Here is a 21198-nt window from a genome sequence, read left to right as displayed (position 1 = left end):
GCCCGTGGATGGATATTTAAAGGTGTAATCTCTTTTCTAATGGGCCCAATCCATGCACAGAATTCTCACTGACCTCCATGGGCATTTTGCATGTACAGATCTTGCAGGATTGCGGCCAAAGTTACTGATCCTGCCCCCCCAACCCTTCTTTTCTGCCCCAAACACCCCAAAGGTAAACAGAGCAGCTGAAATCCTGGCTCTCCCGCAGAACACAGTATGGCTCCCCCATCTGCCAGTCTGCACTCGGCGTTCTCCTTGCAATGCATGTGGGATCCAGAGTACGTGCGGCAGGAGAGCTGGGAAATAGCCAAGAACAATTTTTATAGAGAACACATGGCAGCACCAGCCTCCCGTCCTGGTCTCCATCTTGGATGGGAGCCCATAGGGGCCCTGTTATTTAGGCTCTAGAGGACTGATAGCTGGGGTGAGGCTAATTCCACAGAACAGTGCTGCCCTGATGCTGGCTGTGGTGAGGCAGGATAGGTGCCCTCATCAGAATATGGAATCCAGCCTCTTCCTCCCCACCTGCTGCCAAGAGAAATGGCAGCAGAACACCCCCCCAATGGAGCCGGATCATTCTGGAAGTTGCTCCCACAGACTCAACGAGTCACAAGGAGCTTACCCACTCTGCCTGTAGGGCTGTACAATGTGTAAGATGCTCACAATCTGGTCTGGGTGCAAAGAATGATCTATTCCTAGGCCAGTGGGGAGCTGGACTGTCGCAGACGTCAGTGTTCCACGGAACAGCAATGGCTGCCCTTCTGCTGGTGGGGGATCCAGGTACATCAGTTAACAGCTGGAGCAAGAGGAAGAGTCTAGAGCTGGGTTCTCAGCTGATGTGTCAGGGCGTGGGACCACCCAAGCCCTTCCCAGATTGCTCAACGGGAGGAGGGGGTTCCAAGAGGGCCCCAGCATGGAGAACACAGAGACCCACTGCTCTAACATAATGTGAATACACAGCACATCTTCGCAGCGCCTTCTGCACATTATGTAATCACCCTCTGCAGTCCCCCCAGCTAAGAACTAGTGTCCCCACTTCACAGGTAGGCGATTGGCACCCCAGAGAAGCACCTTGTCCCAGTGCCAGGGTTAGAACCTGGGAGAAGGCCTGTCTCCCCAACCTCCTCACGTCACCAGTCCACGCTGTCTTCCTGCAACAAAGCGGAAGGAGGAGGGTAAAAACAGGAGGCCTCTTGAGTCTTTAAAAAGAAAGCCAGATTGACCTGCATGTAATGCTGCGTTCCAGGTTCCTACCTCGACTTGAGCTGCACATGGAAGCCTCAGCAGGGGCAGTCCCCATGAAAGGGCTGGGAAGGGGTCAGACGGTGGGGCTGGAACGGGTAGGTCCCAGAGAGCTGAAACCTGCATGCAACTAAAATGGCCATGACGCCAGGGGGAAGAGGGCTGGCTGGTGTGGCTTTCATTAGCACCAGCATCCGCTGCACTCCAGTCAGGATTTATTAGGAGCATTAGGAAGAAAAATATAATCAATAAAGGAAAGCACTTCAGAATGGTCAGTTATCACAGAGGCACTCCACTCTCAGCTTCACGCTCCACATCACAGCCCACATTCAGGTCTCGCCTTCGGATTTCTCCTCCCTGAACCGGCACTCCCAGCTGCTCATCCCTCCTCACCCCCACCATGGCTACTCAGCTCACCGAGAGCTACATGCCCCCCACCCCAAGGGAGCACTCAGTGAGCCAGGAGCCTCCAGCTGGGAATGAAGCCACCGATTTTGTCCACCCTTTTAGTCGTCTCTGCCTAGGCCTGTGGGAAAGGGCAGCACTGAATCCAGGGATCCCCCGCGCTCTGTGACTCTCACTGTCCTCCCCAGTTAGTCTTGGCCCCCAGCCATTTGGTCAGTTTCTTATTCCCACCATGGGTGCCAGCCATATCCAAACACTCCATCGTGTGGCAACAGCAGCTCCAGGAGGGCACGCTGGGAAGCTGCCACTCAACCCCCTGACTGTAATTTCTCCCCCTTGTGACTGTACTGTCATCAGAGCCCCCATCCTGCCTCACCAGAACAGTGCCCCTGCAGCCTGAGGGCATATCTACCTGCTGCTGGTGGCACGCACTTTGACCAGCAGCACAGGAAGGGTCAAGCTGAGCTCCCTGCCGGAGTCAGCTACACTGCTGGCATCACTGCATGCCAGGTCAGGCACCAGATGGCAGCCATGAAAAGGCAGAAGTGTTCCAGGCTTTTAGTGCTGGAGCTCGCAGAAGGCAAGCAGTGTTCCCCAGAACAGCCAGAAGTCAGAGGTAGAGAAGTTAGCAAGGCAGCCAAACGCAGCTGTAAATAATGAAGCGGAAGAGGCAGCCTGGCTCCCGGCAATGAATTCGGCGCCTGCCGCTCAGCCTGCAGTTTTTAAAATGAAATTGATATCTCAGCTAATGATGTGAGCAAGAAGGTGGTTAGAGGGTGCAGTTTGCTCAGGACAGGTATGACTGCATCACTGCAGCTCTCAGAAGGAGCCATGCATGAGTCCAGGCTGCGACAGCCCATGGTAGGCCAGGCCGTCATTTCCCAGAGGTCAGGTTTCTTCCACCACACTCTGCCATCCCTTAACAATCTGCGAGGCACTTAACACCTGCCACATCACCGATCCAATTGGGCTGGCTCCTCCACCTCATAAGTGCACAGAGCTGTATGTATGAATAAAAACCACAAGTGCTGAGCCAGACTGGGAGCTTGATCCTGCACTGATGAGAGCACTGCTAGGCCCCTCCAGTTACTCCTGCCTCAGAGCAGAAGCAGAGGGGAAGTGAGGTCCGGTGGCTTTGACACTAGCATGGGAGGCATGAGACCTGGGTTCTATGCCTGTCTGTGTTACTGATTGGCCACAGGACCCTGGGCAAGGCACCTTCTCTCTCTCCGTACCTCCGCTGCACCCTCCCTCCATTTAGATCAGAAGCGCTTTGTAGCAGGGACTGTCTCTCCCTAAGTGCACAGTGGGACTTCTAGGGGCTACTACAACACAAAGAGTGGCCACAGAGAGGAGTCTGGGGCCTCAGCATGGTGGAGGTCGGATTTAGGTCAAACTTCCCTCAGTTGTGTCCTTGCTCCTCCCTTTCATTACCCTGCAACAAGGGCGAGGGAGTCGCTGTGGCTCAGAGTGGGGTTACAGCTACTCCTGAACCCTGCACTCACAGGCAGTCTCTGCTCATGCTCGCACTGGGCACAACCCCCCTTGTGCACCACGCAAGGACGGGGTGGGTCAAGCCTACTTGCTCTAAGAGTGTGTGTAGGGGTGGAGCCTGTATTGCTTAGAGCACCAAGAGACTGGGATCAGTTCTCAGCTCCTCAGCTAGCTCAGAAGACGTTACCTAACCTGGCTGAGCCTTAGCTTCCATCTGCAGTGAGGGTCTTGTGGCTAAAGCACTGGGCTAGTCCCCAGCTCAGCCGCTGAGTCAGTGTGTGACCATGAGGCGGTCACAGCTCCTCTCTGCCTCTGGCAAACTGGGAATAAGGCCACACAGGGTGCTGGAGGCAAGGCTGACCTTTCCAGGTCATTGAGGTCCTTGGCTGAGAGATGCTCCAGGAGTGCATAGGGCTATCGCCAGGAGAGCACATGTGGTGAGAACAGGATAGACAGAGGTCCTGAGAGGGAGGGGATACCATAAATCAGCTGATCTGGAGGGACCCACTCCTGTCTCTGGAAGACTGGTCCCTATTCCTCCACAATCTGCCCCTGACTGTATGCAACAGAAGTGCCTGTATTTAAATAGAGCTGCAGCATGGCAGGAATAGAGGCTACTCAACTAACTGCATGCAAGAGGCACCCACCATTCTGAGCTTGGGCAGCACCCTACTGCCCCTCCCCTGCCCCCCAGACCATTGTCCCTATGGGGCTTGTCCTGAGGCTGTCCCCACGACACCTACCGGATTTGCACTGAGTCACCGTTTGCTGGGCCACAAGACGCAGCAGCCTTCAAGCACCGGGTGACACAACTCAGCTGCATAAACATACCCAGGCAAACTGGCCCCCAGAGGACCTGTCAGACAGGCTGACATTGATGCTCTGCCCTTCGCACCATCTACTTTATTTATCCCCTTCCTGCACAGGCTGGAATTTGGCTCCTGGATCCCCCGGTAGCTCTGAGTCCCAGTATCTTGCCCTACCACCCCTTCTGCTTTCTCCCCTTCTCTCGCCCTCTACCCCCTCATGGTTGGCACCATTTCCCTCAACAGCACCTCCTTCTGGGAGGAGACTGGCACAGCTGCACTGTCTCATCCCTCCTGCTAAGCGCCTTCCGGTAACCAAGCAGCTACAGTGACGTGAAGTTAGTCTAAGAGCACTCACCTGATGCCAACAGGGTAGCGCGTGCGTATGTGCTGGGGGAACGGTAGGCAGTATTTATCCTGCTGACAGGCAGCCTGGGTAGTGGTGGCGTTATGGACATGGCTGGGTAGCTTTCCTTAGAACTGGTCAGGGAAGGGCACTGTTTCCATTGCTCTGAGCTCCCCAGACAAGCTCTAGCTGGATTGCTCAGCGCACAAGAGCCTGACGTGTGTCCGGACATCCCACTTTGCTGCCTCCTCTTCCACCTGTTTTGCTCCCTCTCCAAGCCAAATTCAGTAAGTGAAACTCCATTTTGTGCAGCCACAGCTGACTCCCAAGTCCTCTTTTTAGCTCCCTTGTCCTATATCCTCCCCCATCGTCCCTCCCCAAATATATGCACTGAGGAGAAAAAAAGATGGATTCTAAAGCACCAGCCTCAAGTACCGGCCTAACAGACAGCTATCTGGCAGGGCACATTTTCAGGGGACCTCCACTGCCAACTAGGCACCTGAACAAGTAGCCAGAGTCTCAAGCGCTGTGCATGCTGGGGACTGGGTTCTTTGGGAACTCTAGCTCCTGAGGCCGTCCACACAGTGAGGAGAAGCCAGCCCCCCTTCTAAAGTGCTGCATGCATTCCCAGAGGAACAGAGCTTTAACCAAGAGCAAGTACACTAAACTGGGAGGAGTGGTAGATACGCTGGAGGGTAGGGATAGGACACAGAGGGACCTAGACAAATTAGAGGATTGGACCAAAAGAAATCTGATGAGGTTCAACAAGGACAAGTGCAGAGTCCTGCACTTAGAACGGAAGAATCCCATGCACCGCTACAGACCGAATGGCTAGGCAGCAGTTCTGCAGAAAAGGACCTAGGGGTTACAGTGGACGAGAAGCTGGATATGAGACAACAGTGTGCCCTTGTTGCCAAGAAGGCCAATGGCATTTTGGGATATATAAGTAGGGGCACTGCCAGCAGATCGAGGGACGTGATCGTTCCCCTCTATTCGACATTGGTGAGGCCTCATCTGGAGTACTGTGTCCAGTTTTGGGCCCCACACTACAAGAAGGATGTGGAAAAATTGGAAAACGTCCAGCGGAGGGCAACAAAAATGATTAGGGGTCTGGAACACATGACTTATGAGGAAGGGCTGAGGGAACTGGGATTGTTTAGTCTGCGGAAGAGAAGAATGATTGGGGATTTGATAGCTGCTTTCAACTACCTGAAAGGGGGTTCCAAAGAGGATGGATCTAAACTGTTCTCTGTGGTAGCAGATGACAGAACAAGGAGTAATGGTCTCAAGTTGCAGTGGGGGAGGTTTATGTTGGATATTAGGAAAAACTCTTTCACTAGGAGGGTGGTGAAACACTGGAATGGGTTACCTAGGGAGGTGGTGGAATCTCCTTCCTTGGAGGTTTTTAAGGTCAGTCTTGACAAAGCCCTGGATGGGATGATTTAGTTAGGGATTGGTCCTGCTTTGAGCAGGGGGTTGGACTAGATGACCTCCTGAGGTCCCTTCCAACCCTGATAGTCTATGATTCTACAGCAGGAACATAATGAATGAAGTAACAGGCACAAAAATAACCTCAGGAGAAGGGGCCGCGGCCTCTCAGGTAGGCACCAACAGTAGTAAATACTTGACAAACTAAACCACAGTGTGAAATGCCCTCTACTGGTAGTTTAATTATAAAAAGAAAAGGAGTACTTGTCGCACCTTAGAGACTAACCAATTTATTTGAGCATAAGCTTTCGTGAGCTACAGCTCACTGCATCCGATGAAGTGAGCTGTAGCTCACGAAAGCTTATGCTCAAATAAATTGGTTAGTCTCTAAGGTGCCACAAGTACTCCTTTTCTTTTTGCGAATACAGACTAACACAGCTGTTACTCTGAAACCAGTTTAATTATAACATCACTTAGGACTGGAAATTGCCTTATGGCTCCGGGGTAGTGGTGTCTATTAAGGGGACGTGGGAGGGGCTGTGTTTTTGGAGAGTAGGCTGGTGGATTGAATGCTGCCCGGCCACAAGCTCTGTGATTCTTTGCTCTGGCGCGTGTAGCAGTCACCACAGGAATCCTCAGCTCATGGAATGGTAGGTTCCCTTCTTTGGCGACTCTAGCACTGGTAAAGGCAATACCTGCCAGCAGCCATGGTTTGGCCACACGTTGGAACCCAGCCGAGCAACGTGCTGTCCATCCCTGCTGATGGGCCAGGACTGTGTGGCAGGCAACGGCTACAGGCGGATGGCTCCCAGCTCTCTAACCACTTCTGCCCTGCTGTAGAAAGCACAGCTCTGGTGGCTGGTGCAGCGGGAGCCAGCTGCCTGCAGCAGAGAGGCAGCCAGCAGGGAGCGACTGCGGCTCTTTTTAATCTCCTGCCCAGCTGCAGCCGCAGGATAAGCATTCCCCCCACGGGCATGCCAATGTGCCCCCTTGACGGCTGAGAGGGGAGCTCAGTCTCCAGGGCCCACTCAGTCACTGGCCATTCCGTGAGACTGACAAGGAAGCCAGTCAGTGCCCACTGTGCTGAGGGTGTTAGTGACGAGGCCAGGTGTCTTCCTAGAGACTTGACTGAGATCCACCAAACTTATCACACATAAAGCACCAAATGGACAGCAAATGGGAATGACCTTCAGTCACTGCTTCCTGGCCTGCATTCATCTCAGTAAGCCCATCCCCATGCCAGTTTGCCAAGCTAGTCAGAGCCTAGTTCTCGCCCCTTCCTAACTCTTGGTCATGCTTTACTACTTCCCTTTGCCAGCCAGCATCTCACCCTTCTCTAGGACAGCATAACACTAACGAACCTGCTTCAACCGGAGCAGCAGGTCCACGGAAAGGAAGCGATGGCCAGAGAGAGTGAGCAGCATCTTAATAACACTGTGAGCAGCATCACATCTCATTGAAACATCATCTCCTGCCTGGGGCCAACATCACGGGCAAGTCTGCAATGCTCACAGCTCGGGGTGGCTGTGCTGGGGATCACATGCCCATGCATGGGTATGTCTGCCCCAGGGGACTGCACACCTGACTACATTACTACTACCGGGATTATAGGAGCACCAAGAGACCCTCACCTGAGATCAACACCCCACTGGGCCAGACACTATGTATTTGCACATAGGAAGAGACAGCTCTTGCCCTGAAGAGTCAGCACTCCAAACAGAGACAGAGAAAAGGTGGGAGGGGAAACTGAGGCACAGAGAGGGGCGGGGATTTGCCTAAGGTCACCCAGCAGCTCAGTGGCAGAACTGAGAATAGACCCAGGTCTCCAGAGTCCCAGCCCAGTGCTCTGTCCCCTGAACAGATGTTTGTATCTGTGTGTGTTAGACCAGCCTGCCCATTGGTGCGTGTGTTATAGCACATGGGTTGTATGTTCACATGCTACAGAACTGTCTGTGTGGGGCAGGGACACTCTCATGCATGCATGTATCCAAGGACCCTGGGCATGACTGTATTCTAGGGATCAGTATCTCTATGCAGAAGCATATCAAAGACTCCATGCAGGGTGCTCATGAGCATGGATATATTTGTAAGAGCCCTGGGCATATGTGTGCAAGGGGTGGGGGTATGGGCTTAACACCATGTGTGTGCGCGGGTACAGGGGCTCTGTCTGTATCCAACGAAACCCATCTGAATGCCTCTCGGAGAAGGGGGCTTGCCCGATTTGCAGATCCTTCCAATCAATGTTTTCCTATCAATGCTGGAGGCTCCCTGCATTTCTTCTCAGATTTGGAGAGGTTTCAGGTTTTTTGTTCTCCATAGTTAGATGTACAGAAGCACCGGATGAGAGTGAAACCCTTAGAGCTAAATTATGAATTATAAATTAGAGCCGTTATGCCTAAAAGGCTTACCCTTCCGTTCCATACACAAACAGAAAGCAGGGGGAGGGATTACCATGGAGCTAGCTGGGGAATCCTAGGACTGAACGGTCCCTGAGCCCAAATTCCTCTCACCCTTGCAGAGCGAGAAAGGCCTAAAGGGGACACTTTGACAGCCTGAATTCCCCCTGCCTCTGGAACAGAATGAGGTCTCCTGATGGAGCCATGAAGGGAAGCCCAGGACTGACTGGGCATGGGGAATGAAATCCCATCCTTGATTCAAACAGGGAGGTCTCGAGTGGGGCAAAGCTAGGTGCCTTGCGGGAGCAGGTATGGACAATACCAAGCCTCAGAAAGACAAACAGCTCACTCCCTCCTCCCAGCACCCTTCTTGCAATGAGCAGGAGGCAAAATCGGCATTTGATTCCCTCTGCTCCTTTTCCCCCTTCAGCATTTTGGAGTCTCTGTAATGCTGACAGGTTAAGTGGCCGACCATTTCATTAAGGACTTGATTTAGCTTCTCCCTCTCTCTCTCCCCCTCTCTGTGACTCCAATAAATCTGACTCTAATGGACAGGGACTAGTAGTGCTTTAAAAGAGATCGAGAGCTGCCACCGATCTGCCTGCGTGACAAACACACACACAGCGGAGAAGGGACACACGGCATCTCACTGCAACATTCTAGCCATCACTGCTGCCAGGTCTCCCCCAGCCCTAGCCCCAGCCCCTCCCCTGGGCTCAGCGGAGATGGAAATATTTCCAAAACAAAGCCAAATATAATAAAAGCCAAGAGAGTCTTGTCTACTTACGAGCTGCTTCGTGGTGCATGATACTCACTGTCTGCTCCCTACGGCCGAGGCGGCTGGCGGGATGCTTGACCTCTTCCTCTGTCCCCTCTCTTTGCCCAGCACGGACGGACCACGGCGTCTGTGTAGAAAGAGAAAGATCACCCCAGCCTTAGAAAATCAGCACCTGCTGTGACCAGAATCTTAAAGAAGCCGGCTGGCTCAGCCCCAGAACCACGGCAGGGAGCGAGCTGGTAAACACAGCCGCCTCTCGCTCGCTCTCAGATCAAGAAGCCGACACCGGCAGCTAGTACATTATACCCACCAAGGAGCAGTGACCTGCAGCTCACCAGTTTCTAGGTGGGGCTGGCAGCTAGACCCCAGGACTCACACTGTAGGCTTGTGGAGCAGGTGTCCCCTTCAAATTGTTTCTGCTGCTCTGTTTCCCCAATGGGGGGTGGGTTTGGGCTTGTTCTAACAAGAGGTGCATTAAAAGCCGGGGCTGGAATGGCTCAATCAGAGACTTTGCCCTCTGGGCTGAAGGTTTGAATTCAGCCCGGGGGGGCAAGGACCAAAAGCCATGGCTGTTCGACGGCAATGTGAACTTGAGTTGGTAGGTCTCAACACAGCCCCACGTGGGCAGGGGGCAGCAGCACAAAGGCCAATGAGCGAAAGGGTCGTGGAGACTGACCTGCCCTGGCACCCCCTATGGCAGAGGTGGGCAAACTACAGCCCGCGTGCCATGTCCGTCCCGCGGGACCGTCCTGCCCGGCCCCTGAGGTTCCAGACAGGGAGTCTAGCCCCCAGCCCTTCCCTGCTGCCCCCTCTCCCCTGCAGCAATGCCGCCATGCGGGCAGCGCTTTGGCCCGCCACTCCTGTCGGGCAGCATGGTAAGGGGGCAGGGAGAGAGGGGGTTGGATAAGGGGCAGGGGGTCCCGAAGGGCAGTCGGGGACAGGGAGCAAGGGGCGGTTGGATGGGGCAGAGGTTCTGGGAGGGGCAGTCAAGGGACGGGGAGCAGGGGGAGTTGGATAGGGGGTGGGGTCCCAGGGGGCAGTTAGGGTCAGGGGTGTGGATAGGAGTCGTGGCAGTCTGGGGACAAGGAGCGGGGAGGAGGGGGGGTTGGATGGGGTGGGGTCCCGGGGGGTCCTGGGAGGGGGCGGTCAGGGGTGAAGGAGCAGGGGGGTTTGGATGGGTCAGGGGTTCTGAGTGGAGCAGGAAGTGGGAGTAGGTGGATAGGGGGCAGGGGCCAGGCTGTTTGGGGGGAGACAGCCTTCCCTACCAGGCCATCCATACAGTTGCGCAACCCTGATGTGATCCTCAGGCCAAAAAGTTTGCCCACCCCTGCCCTATAGGGTCCCTCCAGGCCAAGGCAGGGAGAGACTTGCAGTGCTGCTGCCTGCACTGTACCCGTCCTGGGACACACCACCCTGGAGCAGGTGCTGGCAGCAGCTTTCCACTCAGGAGATCTTTACGCAGTGGGAGGTGAGGAAAGCCCTTCCTCCGTGGGGCTACGGGACCGCACTGCCAATGAAGACATGAGCAGCAGCTTATGGGGGGAGGCACTGGGCTGCTTAAAGCAACATCTCCCATTACAAGAGTGGAAAAGGAGCGGCTGGAAGGAGCAGAGGCCACTGCTGCGGGGAAGGTCACACTGCATGACAGGCACTGCTATAACTGTGAGGCAGCTCACAATGCTCCGACAGGGCACTGCCTAGCCGGCTTCAGTGGGGCACTGCCACAGGGAAGCTCACACTGCCAGGGGCCCCGAGTCAGCTCTGTCAGGGCTCTGCCGCAGGGAAGCTCACACTGCGGGGGGCCCCCTAGCTAGCTATGCCAGGGCACTGCCATGGGGAAGCTCACACCGCTAAGAGTCCCTAGAGGGCTTCAGTGGGGCACTGACACAAGGTAAATATTTGTAACTGGCTTGATGTTGTGCTCAAACAAGCACTTTTCTCTCTGGCAGGGGGAGGGTGAGAGATTTAGGGCAGGCCATCACCTCCTCACACATTATCCCAGTCTCCAGAGCCCAGACCTAATGGGGGAAGAGCCAGGAAGAAATACCGCAGGATTGGTGCGGCTGGGTACCTCAGATGGATCGAGCTTTGTCCAGTGTGTACGAATCACTGCTCCAAACCCTCAGGCTGCAGTCCTTGGCCATGTGAAATATAACTGAAAAAACCCATCATCCCTGCTCATGAATGCAAGTCAGTAGTGACCCTACTACCACGCCAGCTTCACAGAGGTCAGCATGGCGAAGAGCTGCTGCTCTGGGTCTGGGACAGCTGAAGGTCGTAGAGACTAGCTGGAGTGCTCTAAGCACTCCAGACCCACATCCTGCTTGTAACACCGGGGCCCGCAGCATTGGGAAGGGAGCCGCTGCGATGGCTGCAGTTTTGCTCTTGCACTAACCAGGGCAGCCCAGGATCTGAAGCTCTGTGCAGAGAACAGCTGGAGCAGCTGCAGCTCTGATCCCTGCAGCAGCCAGAAGATGCCAGAAGCTGCAGTGCTCAGGGTGGGACAGCAGAGCATGCAAAGTTTTGAGCCTGAAGGCACTGGGGAATGCAGCCCTGGGCATGGCTGGGAAAGCTGGAAACATTGGCAGTTCCTGCCCAGTAACCACCAGATGTGCCCCAAACTTCTTCTATCAGGAGGATATAAACCCCATGAGTTAAAAATGTAATTAAACATAGGGGTTTTTTTTAATAAACCTCTTTAAAATTAAATTTAAAAATATGGCAACCTCTGTTAAAGCCTAAATTTATTATAATCTATTAAAATAATTTAAATTAATTACAAAAAATACTATTAACCACTACATGCTTGCTGCTAAGTTTTAAAGAAAGCCAGACCACTGGACTGGGGGAAGTCACTGGGTATGTCCCTGGAACCAGTTTTTTGAAGTGCTAAACCAGCTTTTGAGAACAATAGCCTCTTCTGCAGGTGCAGAGAGAATAGTTTCTTAATTTCAGTTTATTCAACTAGTTCAGATGAATGATTAGTTCTTTTAAACCAACTATGAATTGAAAAAGGAGGAAAGCTTGTTGTCCTCTTCCATTCTATAAACAACTAGCTGTGAGAGGAAGAGATCTACTAGTTCTAAAATCCTGAAGGACAGGGTCACCAGAAACAATCTGTTCAATTCATTCACTACAGATAGTACTTCCTTTGTTTAATAAATCAATTAGTTTTAAATGGAAAACAAAAACATGTTTTGATAATTTTTTTCCCCCTCTTATGTATCCAGCACTTAATAGTTTTAATTGAATAAAACTACCTTGAGATGCTATTTTTGGTGTATTTTTAATTGACTTTGAATTTCCACCCAAACAGAGCTTGACACAAATCCCAAGTAAAAACTGAATCATCTAGTAAATGAGAAATGCATCATTCACCATTTTCTAACATAAAAAAATTCAAAAATTCAGAATCTAAATGAAGGTAAGCTATATAATTGCTACAGTGTCTCCTCCTGGCTAGCAAAAAGAAGCACCATATTTAGGGTAAAGGACTATTTTTAGTTGCAAACAACATGTTTTAATGGTCACCAGCTAGTCAGAATCAACCATTCTTTAGGAAAATAATTAAGTACAAATGCAAAACATGATTAAAATAAATTATTTAAATCAAGGCTTCCTGCTTGCTGATTTAAGTCATGATTTAAACTTGTGATTTAAATTGCTTTGATTTAAAAAAACAACCCATCCATACCTGGCAGAGCATTAAAGGATCTTACAATTAACACATCTGGTCTGTATAAGCAAGCTCTGTAGCCAGTCCACAGCTGGTACAGGACCATGAGGGAGAGTGCAAGGCTATATACTGACAGGTTTCAGAGTAACAGCGGTGTTAGTCTGTATTCGCAAAAAGAAAAGGAGTACTTGTGGCACCTTAGAGACTAACCAATTTATTTGAGCATGAGCTTTCGTGAGCTATAGCTCACTTCATCGGATGCATACCGTGGAAACTGCAGAAGACATTATATACACACAGAGACCATGAAACAATACCTCCTCCCACCCCACTCTCCTGGTGGTAATAGCTTATCTAAAGTGGTCATCAAGTTGGGCCATTTCCAGCACAAATCCAGGTTTTCTCATCCTCCGCACCCCCACACACAAACTCACTCTCCTGCTGGTAATAGCCCATCCAAAGTGACCACTCTCTTTAAAATGTGTATGATAATCAAGGTGGGCCACCTCCAGCACAAATCCAGGTTTTCTCACCCCCCCACCCCTCTCCAAAAACCACACACACAGACTCACTCTCCTGCTGGTAATAGCTTATCCAAAGCGACCACTCTCCCTACAATGTGCATGATAATCAAGGTGGGCCATTTCCAGCATAAATCCAAGTTTAACCAGAACGTCGGGGGGGGGGGGGTGTTAGAAAAAAACAAGGGGAAATAGGCTACCTTGCATAATGACTTAGCCACTCCCAGTCTCTATTTAAGCCTAAATTAATAGTATCCAATTTGCAAATGAATTCCAATTCAGCAGTTTCTCGCTGGAGTCTGGATTTGAAGTTTTTTTGTTGTAAGATAGCGACCTTCATGTCTGTGATTGCGTGACCAGAGAGATTGAAGCGTTCTCCGACTGGTCCATGAATGTCACAATTCTCGACATCTGATTTGTGTCCATTCACTCCTTTACGTAGAGATTGTCCAGTTTGACCAATGTACATGGCAGAGGGGCATCGCTGGCACATGACGGCATAGATCACATTGGTGGATGTGCAGGTGAACGAGCCTCTGATAGTGTGGCTGATGTTATTAGGCCCTGTGATGGTGTCCCCTGAATAGATATGTGGGCACAGTTGGCAACGGGCTTTGTTGCAAGGATAGGTTCCTGGGCTAGTGGTTCTGTTGTGTGGTATGTGGTTGTTGGTGAGTATCTGCTTCAGGTTGAGGGGCTGTCTGCAGGCAAGGACTGGCCTGTCTCCCAAGATTTGTGAGAGTGTTGGGTCATCCTTCAGGATAGGTTGTAGATCCTTAATAATGCGTTGGAGGGTTAAACTTGGATTTATGCTGGAAATGGCCCACCTTGATTATCATGCACATTGTAGGGAGAGTGGTCACTTTGAATGAGCTATTACCAGCAGGAGAGTGAGTTTGTGTGTGTATGGGGGTGGGGGGGTGAGAAAACCTGGATTTGTGCTGGAAATGGCCCACCTTGATTATCATGCACATTGTAGGGAGAGTGGTCGCTTTGGATAAGCTATTACCAGCAGGAGAGTGAGTTTGTGTGTGTGGTTTTTGGAGGGGGGTGGGGGGGGGTGAGAAAACCTGTATTTGTGCTGGAGGTGGCCCACCTTGATTATCATACACATTTTAAAGAGAGTGGTCACTTTGGATGGGCTATTACCAGCAGGAGAGTGAGTTTGTGTGTGTGGAGGGGGAGGGGGGGGTGAGAAAACCTGGATTTGTGCTGGAAATGGCCCAACTTGATGATCACTTTAGATAAGCTATTACCAGCAGGAGAGTGGGGTGGGAGGAGGTATTGTTTCATGGTCTCTGTGTATGTAATGTCTTCTGCAGTTTCCACGGTATGCATCTGATGAAGTGAGCTATAGCTCACGAAAGCTCATGCTCAAATAAATTGGTTAGTCTCTGAGGTGCCACAAGTACTCCTTTTCTTTTTAGGCTATATACTGAATGCCAAGCAAGAAACAACCACCTTGCCTCATGCCATCCGTGATTCTGAACATTACCAGATCCATCACACGGGCTCAAATGGAAAAGGACTTGGCATTTCTGGGCCTGCTGCCATGGACAGTGCCTAGAACGTGCCTTGGCTGTATTTTACACGTCCTAAAAATCAACAAAGCTGATGGCAAAAGGCAGAATCCACATGTACCTTCCCCAGCAGGGTGCTGCGAAAGGAAAAGTGCTCTGTAATTGCAAGACTCTTCCTCATTGCCAGATCTGCGATAAAACTTCACAGCCTTCTAGCACCTTCCATCCCGGAGGATCCAAAAGTGCTTCCCAGCTAGCACACTACCCTGTGCCTCGGACCACAGAATCCCCAAGCTCTTTACAGATGCTAATGAATTATGCCCCCCTCCCTCCTGGGCCAGGTGGGGAAGCTGATAATCCCCCTTCACTGAAGCACAGACGGAGTGACTTGTCCAAACTCACACAGTGGCTCGGAGGTAAAGCCAGGAGCTAGAGTCTCATCTCAGCTACACCAGCGTAAATCCACAACAGCTCCATTCCAGGCAACAGAATTACCCTGCTGTAAGCGAAATCGGCCCCCAGCCCCAGCAATCCTTGCCGCAGGCACCTCAAGGACAGGAAGGCTACAGCCAGGCAGACAACATGCCGACAGCACCTGACACAGCAGTGGGGTGAGGAGGTGGCCAGGGACAAGGGACCAAATCCCTCCTCTCACAAGAAGCATCTGGAATCGTAATCACTGCTACAGAGTGGATCAGGATGGAGGTCTCAGCCCAGAGACATGCACACAGTAAAGTGCACTACACTCAGTGGCCTGCCTTGGCTGGCACAGAGCCAAGTCGACCCCAGGTATGTGGAGATTTCAAAGTGGATACGCTGGGCAGGGCCACCACTTAGAGCTCTCCACCCCCAAAGAGTCACCACTCCAACAGGAGGTCACCATCATGACAGTCAGTGGAGACCTGAGAAACACAACTCCTTATCTGAGTGCATGAGACATACAGGGGCCTTTCATATCCCCTTCCAACACATTCCCAAGCCCCCCATTCAAACACTCAGCTGTATTTCCTGCTCAGTCAGAGGGCAGCACAGCTGAGGACAGACACTTCCCAGTTATGGAGATGGAGATCAGTGAACTCCCCCCCTGAAAACCAGAGCCAACCCTGGCAACTTCCCTGCCTCTCCTGGGTGGTGAACCACCCATAACAGCCAGTCTATGCTGGAGCGGAGTGGGGGTCTGGTCCTTTCATTCAGGGTGCTAGGAGAAGGGGGAGGAACTGCTGCTCCTGCTGGAATCGATTGTGGGAGGGAGATGTTAAATAGCTTATTGAAATACACGCCTGGCAAAACTATCCAAAAAAACCCCAGCTGTAACAGAAGGGACAGGGGAAAAGTCACAGAAGCTGAATCACAAACCAAGCAACTTTAGGGGCTGGACAAGTCTTTCTGCATTCTGCAAAACTGCAAATTCCAAGCTTTAATTACACATCTGTTCTGCAGCCATCCGTGCAAACAGATGTGCTGCTGCCCTGTTAGAGCAGCCTAGCAGAAAACTATCCCTAGGCCAATAGCAGCAGTAAAGGGGAACCCAACACTCCACATCCCACCCACTGAATTAGGTGTGAATTTCAGAGATGATTTGAAATGAGCCAGTTATTAAGCATGGGCAATTCCCCCCATCCCCCTTTAAAACATATGAAGTTAAATGCAAAGAACTCCATGATTCTAATATTTAATAAAAAAAAACACACACAAAAGCAGGAAAGGAGGTAAATTAACACAGCCAAGCTGCTCATGTGGAGCACTCTCTACTCCCATTTTCTTGGTTAAATGGGTAGCTCATTACAGGCTCAACTGTGGCTTTACCCTGAGTCCAGACTTAGGAGCAACCCAAGCAGCAGACTGACTCCAGGAGTCAGTCTCCTTCCTAGTTTCCCCACTACTCTCTTGGGGGAAAAACCGGGCCAGGTTTATATCTCATGCAGTCTCCATCACCTAACACATCACCACCCATTCCTTACCCCCACCCCGTTCATTTGCATGGTGGGTGGACTCAGGGCATGGCTACACTTGCAGATGTAGAGCGCTTTGAGTTAAACCCGCCTTCGGAGAGCACAGTAGTGAAGGCGCTGCAGCCTGTCCACACTGACAGCTGACAGCGCACTGCCGTGGCCACATTTGCAGCACTTGCAGCGGCATTGGGAGCGGTGCATTGTGGGCAGCTATCCCACAGAGCACCTCTTCCCATTCTGGCGCTGTGGCTTGTGGGAAGGGGGCAGGGGGTGTGGGGAATTCTGGGTCCTGTCCCAATGCCCCATAATGCATCAGTTCACATCCCAGCAATCCCTGTGCTTCCATCCACATTTGGCGCCATCTTTCAACGTTTTTTGTTCTACGCGCTCTGTCTTCCCTTTCGGTCTGTGGGAATGGAGCCCGAACTGCTGAGGAATATGCTGATGAGTCTCGCCAGCACCTCACATTTGGCAGTCGAGTTACTCCTTATGATCCAAAGTGACAGTGAGGGCTCCGACGACATCGACTCGAGTAACACATATGACACGAGTTTGCTTGTGGCATTCTTGGAGGTGCTCACCACCATGGAACACCACTTTTGGGCTTGGGAAACAAGCACCGAGTGGTGGAATCACATCGTCATGCAAGTCTGGGATGACGAGCAGTGACTGCAGAACTTTCAGATGAGAAAAGCCACTTTGATGGGACTGTGTGAGGAGCTCGTCCCCACCCTATGGCGCAAGGACACGAGATTGAGAGCTGCCCTTACGGTGGAGAAGTGGGTGGCTACTGCAATCTGGAAGCTGGCAACTCCAGACAGCTACCGATCGGTCGCTAACCAGTTTGGAGTGGGGAAGTCGACCACTGGAATCGTGTTGATGCAAGTTTGCAGGGCCATTAATCACATCCTGCTCAGAAGAACCGTGACTCTGGGTAACGTGCATGACATTGTGGATGGCTTCGCACAAATGGGTTTCCCTAACTGTGGAGGGGTGATAGATGGCACACATAGATGGCACCAGCCAAGCTAGCCTCCGAGTACATTAATCAGAAGGGGTATTTCTCTATGGTTCTCCAAGCTCTTGTGGATCACCGTGGGCCTTTCAGAAACATTAACACAGGCTGGCCCAGAAAGGTGCATGACGCACACATCTTTTGAAACACTGGCCTGTTCAGGAAGCTGCAAGCCGGGACCTTTTTCCTAGACCAGAAGATCACCATAGGGGAAGTCGAAATGCCCATTGTGATCCTTGGAGACCCCGCTTACCCTTTAATGCCATGGCTCATGAAACCCTACACAGGGAGCCTTGACAGCAGCAAGGAGTGGTTCAACAGGCTAAGCCAGTGCAGAATGACACTGGAGTGTGCTTTTGGACATTTAAAGGGCTGCTGACGCTCTCTGTATGGGAAGTTGGACCTGGCCGATGACAGCATCCCCATGGTTATATCCGCGTGCTTTACCCGCCATAACATTTGTGAAGGGAAGGGTGAACGATTCACTCAGGCATGGAACTCAGAGGTTCAACACCTGGAGGCTGACTTTGAACAGACAGAGAGCAGGGCTATTAGAGGGGCCCAACGCGGGGCTGCAAGGATTAGGGATGCCTTGAGGGACCAATTTGAGGCTGAAAGCCACCAGTAATGTCTGGTGCCCTGCACGGGAGTGAAGTGCAGTGGTTCCAATGTTAGTAGGAATCTGTGTTTGCTGTGCTGACTTGCAGTGCCTGTTTCTTTCCTGGGCTAAGGTATCTTTTACTTTATGCAATAATAAAGAATGTTTTCAAAGCCTAAAAATCCATTTATTGAAAAGAAACACAACTGCTTGGGAAACAAAGGGCAAGGGGTTGGGGTGGGGAATGGTACAATCACAGATTTGCATATGTCCTGTTATCATACTCAGCCTTCCTGTCTGGAGTGCTGTGCAATGAGTGCTGAACTTCAGGATGGCTATACTGCATGGAGATGGGGTTGAGTGCAGAGGGTAAGGCTCATAGTTTTCAGGGCTGGGTGGTGAAGCTACAGGTGTTGGAGGCAGCTGGTGGCAGTAAGAACCCAGATGTTGAGGAAAGTGGTTGGAGGTGACATGGGGACACAAGGGAAAGAGTTTTGGGACAAGGGCTGCAGTCGGGGGGGGGGGGGGGGGGAGTGCGCGCAGTAGTGCTCTGCCTGCATGGCTATGAGCGTCTGGATAGAGTCCGCTTGGCGTTCCATTATGCTTATCAGCCAATCTGTGCTTTGGTGCCGGAGCACCGCGCTTTGGTGCCAGCGCTCCTCATTCTGCTGGTGGATCCTCCTTTCACTGTCCTGACACTCCTGCACTTTTTGATTTTCATTACTTGAACGCTGCATGACTTCATGCAACATGTCTTCCTCGCTTCTACGTGGCCTCTTTCTGATTCTTTAGAGTCTTTTGGCTGGTGATAACATGGACGGCTGAGATCTCAAGGTTGCACCTGTAAAGGCAAAATGCAACACTTAACAGAGGCAGCATTGTTCACACCAGACAGAGCAATGATTCCCTCATACTTAAGGGCAAGCACCAGTCTATACAATAGCATAATTTGCCCATCCCAAAGCGAGCACACATAACCCACGGGAGCCCCAAAATGGTGAGTAATCACAGGGTCAAGCGTGACTGATTGTTTCACGGCTGTACTGTCCTCTGGGTTTCTGTGCCTTGAGGAGAGTCAATCTCGGCACCGGGCCCCTATATTGAACACTGTCCCCACATTTTCCACAGGAGTTCGTCCTGGAAGATATCTCGCTGCTGAGGGTGACCTGGGAAGCAAGGGAGGGTCTTCTACTGCAATGTGGCTTCCACCCTGGCCCATATACAGCTTGCCTGTGTGCAGCCATGGTTCCCCCACCCTTCACGGCACAGTGGCGTGGACACGTTAGCCTGACTGGGACAAGGACCACAGTAGAACTCCAGAGAAACCTGAGCAAGCCATTGCCCAAGTTCTGGCTGAGACCTTTGAAGAGATCACTGAGGCCGATTACCGCGATGTGAGAGAGCACATCAATGCCCTATTCTGCATCTAGGCCTAACCCTCCTAGCCCCAAGAGCCCACATCGAATAACTTCCTTCCCAAAATAAAAGCCGCTTACCGGGAACCTCCTCTAGTGTTTGTCCTTCCCCAAACACCAGCCGCCGCAACTGTCTACCTTCCTCCTGGCTTGAGAACAGCTCCTGGCTGCATGCATCTAGGGATTCCGGGGTGTCTTCCTCTGCCTCAGCACCCTCACTCCCGCTTTGCTCCTCCTCCTGCCTTGTTGAACTGGGCTCTGAAGTGTCCATGGTGGTACTTGGAGTGGAGGTGGGGTCAGCCCCAAGTATCGCGTCCAGCTCTTTGTAGAAATGGCAGGTCGCAGGGGCAGCAGCAGAGCGGCTGTTTGTCTCACGGGCTTTGTGGTAGGCATTCCGCAGCTCCTTCACTTTAATCCTGCACTGCTGTGCATCCCAGTCATGGCCCCTTTCCAGCATGGCCCTTGATATCTGCCTGAAGGTACCGTAATTCCTACGGCTGGAGCGCAGCTGGGACTGGACAGCTTCCTCCTCCCCCCAAACACTGAAGAGGTCCAGCTCCTCGCCATTGTTCCACACTGGGGATCTCCTGGCGTGTGGAGGCAATGTCACCTGGAAAGATTCGCTGAGAGCACTCCACGCCTAGCTGAGCAAACAGGAAGAGGATTTGCAAAATTCCCAGAGAATTTAAAGGGCGGGTCTGACGGTTAGTCACCTGAGGGCAGGGCAGTAGAGTTCAAATGATGACCAGAGTGGCTAGAGCAGGCATTGTGGGACACTTCCGGAGGCCGATCAGAGCGCACTAACAGACCAGGGGTCCACACTGGTGCTGCAGCACTCCAGCGGGGGTGCACAAAACGTTATTCCACTCACCGAGGTGGAGTACCAGGAGCGGACCAGCAGCTGAGTCAGAGCGCTCTATGTGCCTTGCCAGTGTGGACGGGTAGTGAGCTAGTGTGCCCGGGGCTCCTTTAATGTGCTCTAACTCACAAGTGCAGCCAAGCCCTCCATGGCTCTGTGGAGCCTGTATCCCAGCCCCTCCACATATATAATGGCGCTGGGGCAGCCTCTGTGCGGGGCGGGCCTAGATCTGGCGCTCTTTTGCTGTTCCTGTTTCAGGACAAATGCCATAAATATGGTCTACTAGAGCTGGGAACTTTCGGCAGGGCCTGACAAGGGCTCACTCAGACACTTCGGTGTGGGATTTTTAGGCACTGTTTTAAAGGCACTTTCTCCACCACCGCCACAAACTTCCTCTGTGACCTTGGGCAAGTGACTTAGGTGCCTACATCCCTTTGTGGATCTCTCTCTAACTGCCGTTTTAGGTGCCTACCTCCAAAATTCTGATCCTCAGAACCCCCCGTTCAGCTGCCACCGAACCCTCTAGGCACCCAGGTTTCTGCCAATAGTGTCCCCATGGCATACAAAAATAAATAAATAAATAAAAATCTGCCAACAAGCATGTACACAGCCTCAGTGCCTGTGCCCAGTGGAAACTCTCCAAGGCCACCTCCCCACACACCAGGCCCTGCACAGACACAGCCGGAGGAGCCACCCCACCCCACCCCAACCTTTAGCTCAGTGGACAAGCGATGGGGGTTCAACTCC

General features: G+C 51.9%; 1 protein-coding gene across 3 annotated transcripts in view; it reads right to left on the bottom strand.

The window, feature by feature from the left end:
• FRMPD3 (FERM and PDZ domain containing 3) overlaps positions 1–21198 on the bottom strand; it is a 148481-nt gene that overhangs the window by 71441 nt on the left and 55842 nt on the right. The window contains exon 2 of one of the 3 annotated variants that reach the window (XM_048864202.2): positions 8933–9022. The gene's annotated coding sequence lies outside the window, so the exon portion shown is untranslated. Of the gene's footprint in view, positions 1–8904; positions 9025–21198 lie in introns of those variants that run through there. The other 2 variants (XM_048864200.2, XM_048864201.2) reach the window with 2 other exon arrangements.

Source organism: Caretta caretta, chromosome 9 (assembly GCF_965140235.1).
Source record: "Caretta caretta isolate rCarCar2 chromosome 9, rCarCar1.hap1, whole genome shotgun sequence".
NCBI classification, from domain to species: Eukaryota; Metazoa; Chordata; order Testudines; family Cheloniidae; genus Caretta; species Caretta caretta.
Note: the sequence above shows the minus strand (reverse complement) of the source record. Positions and strands in the feature narration are given on the sequence as shown.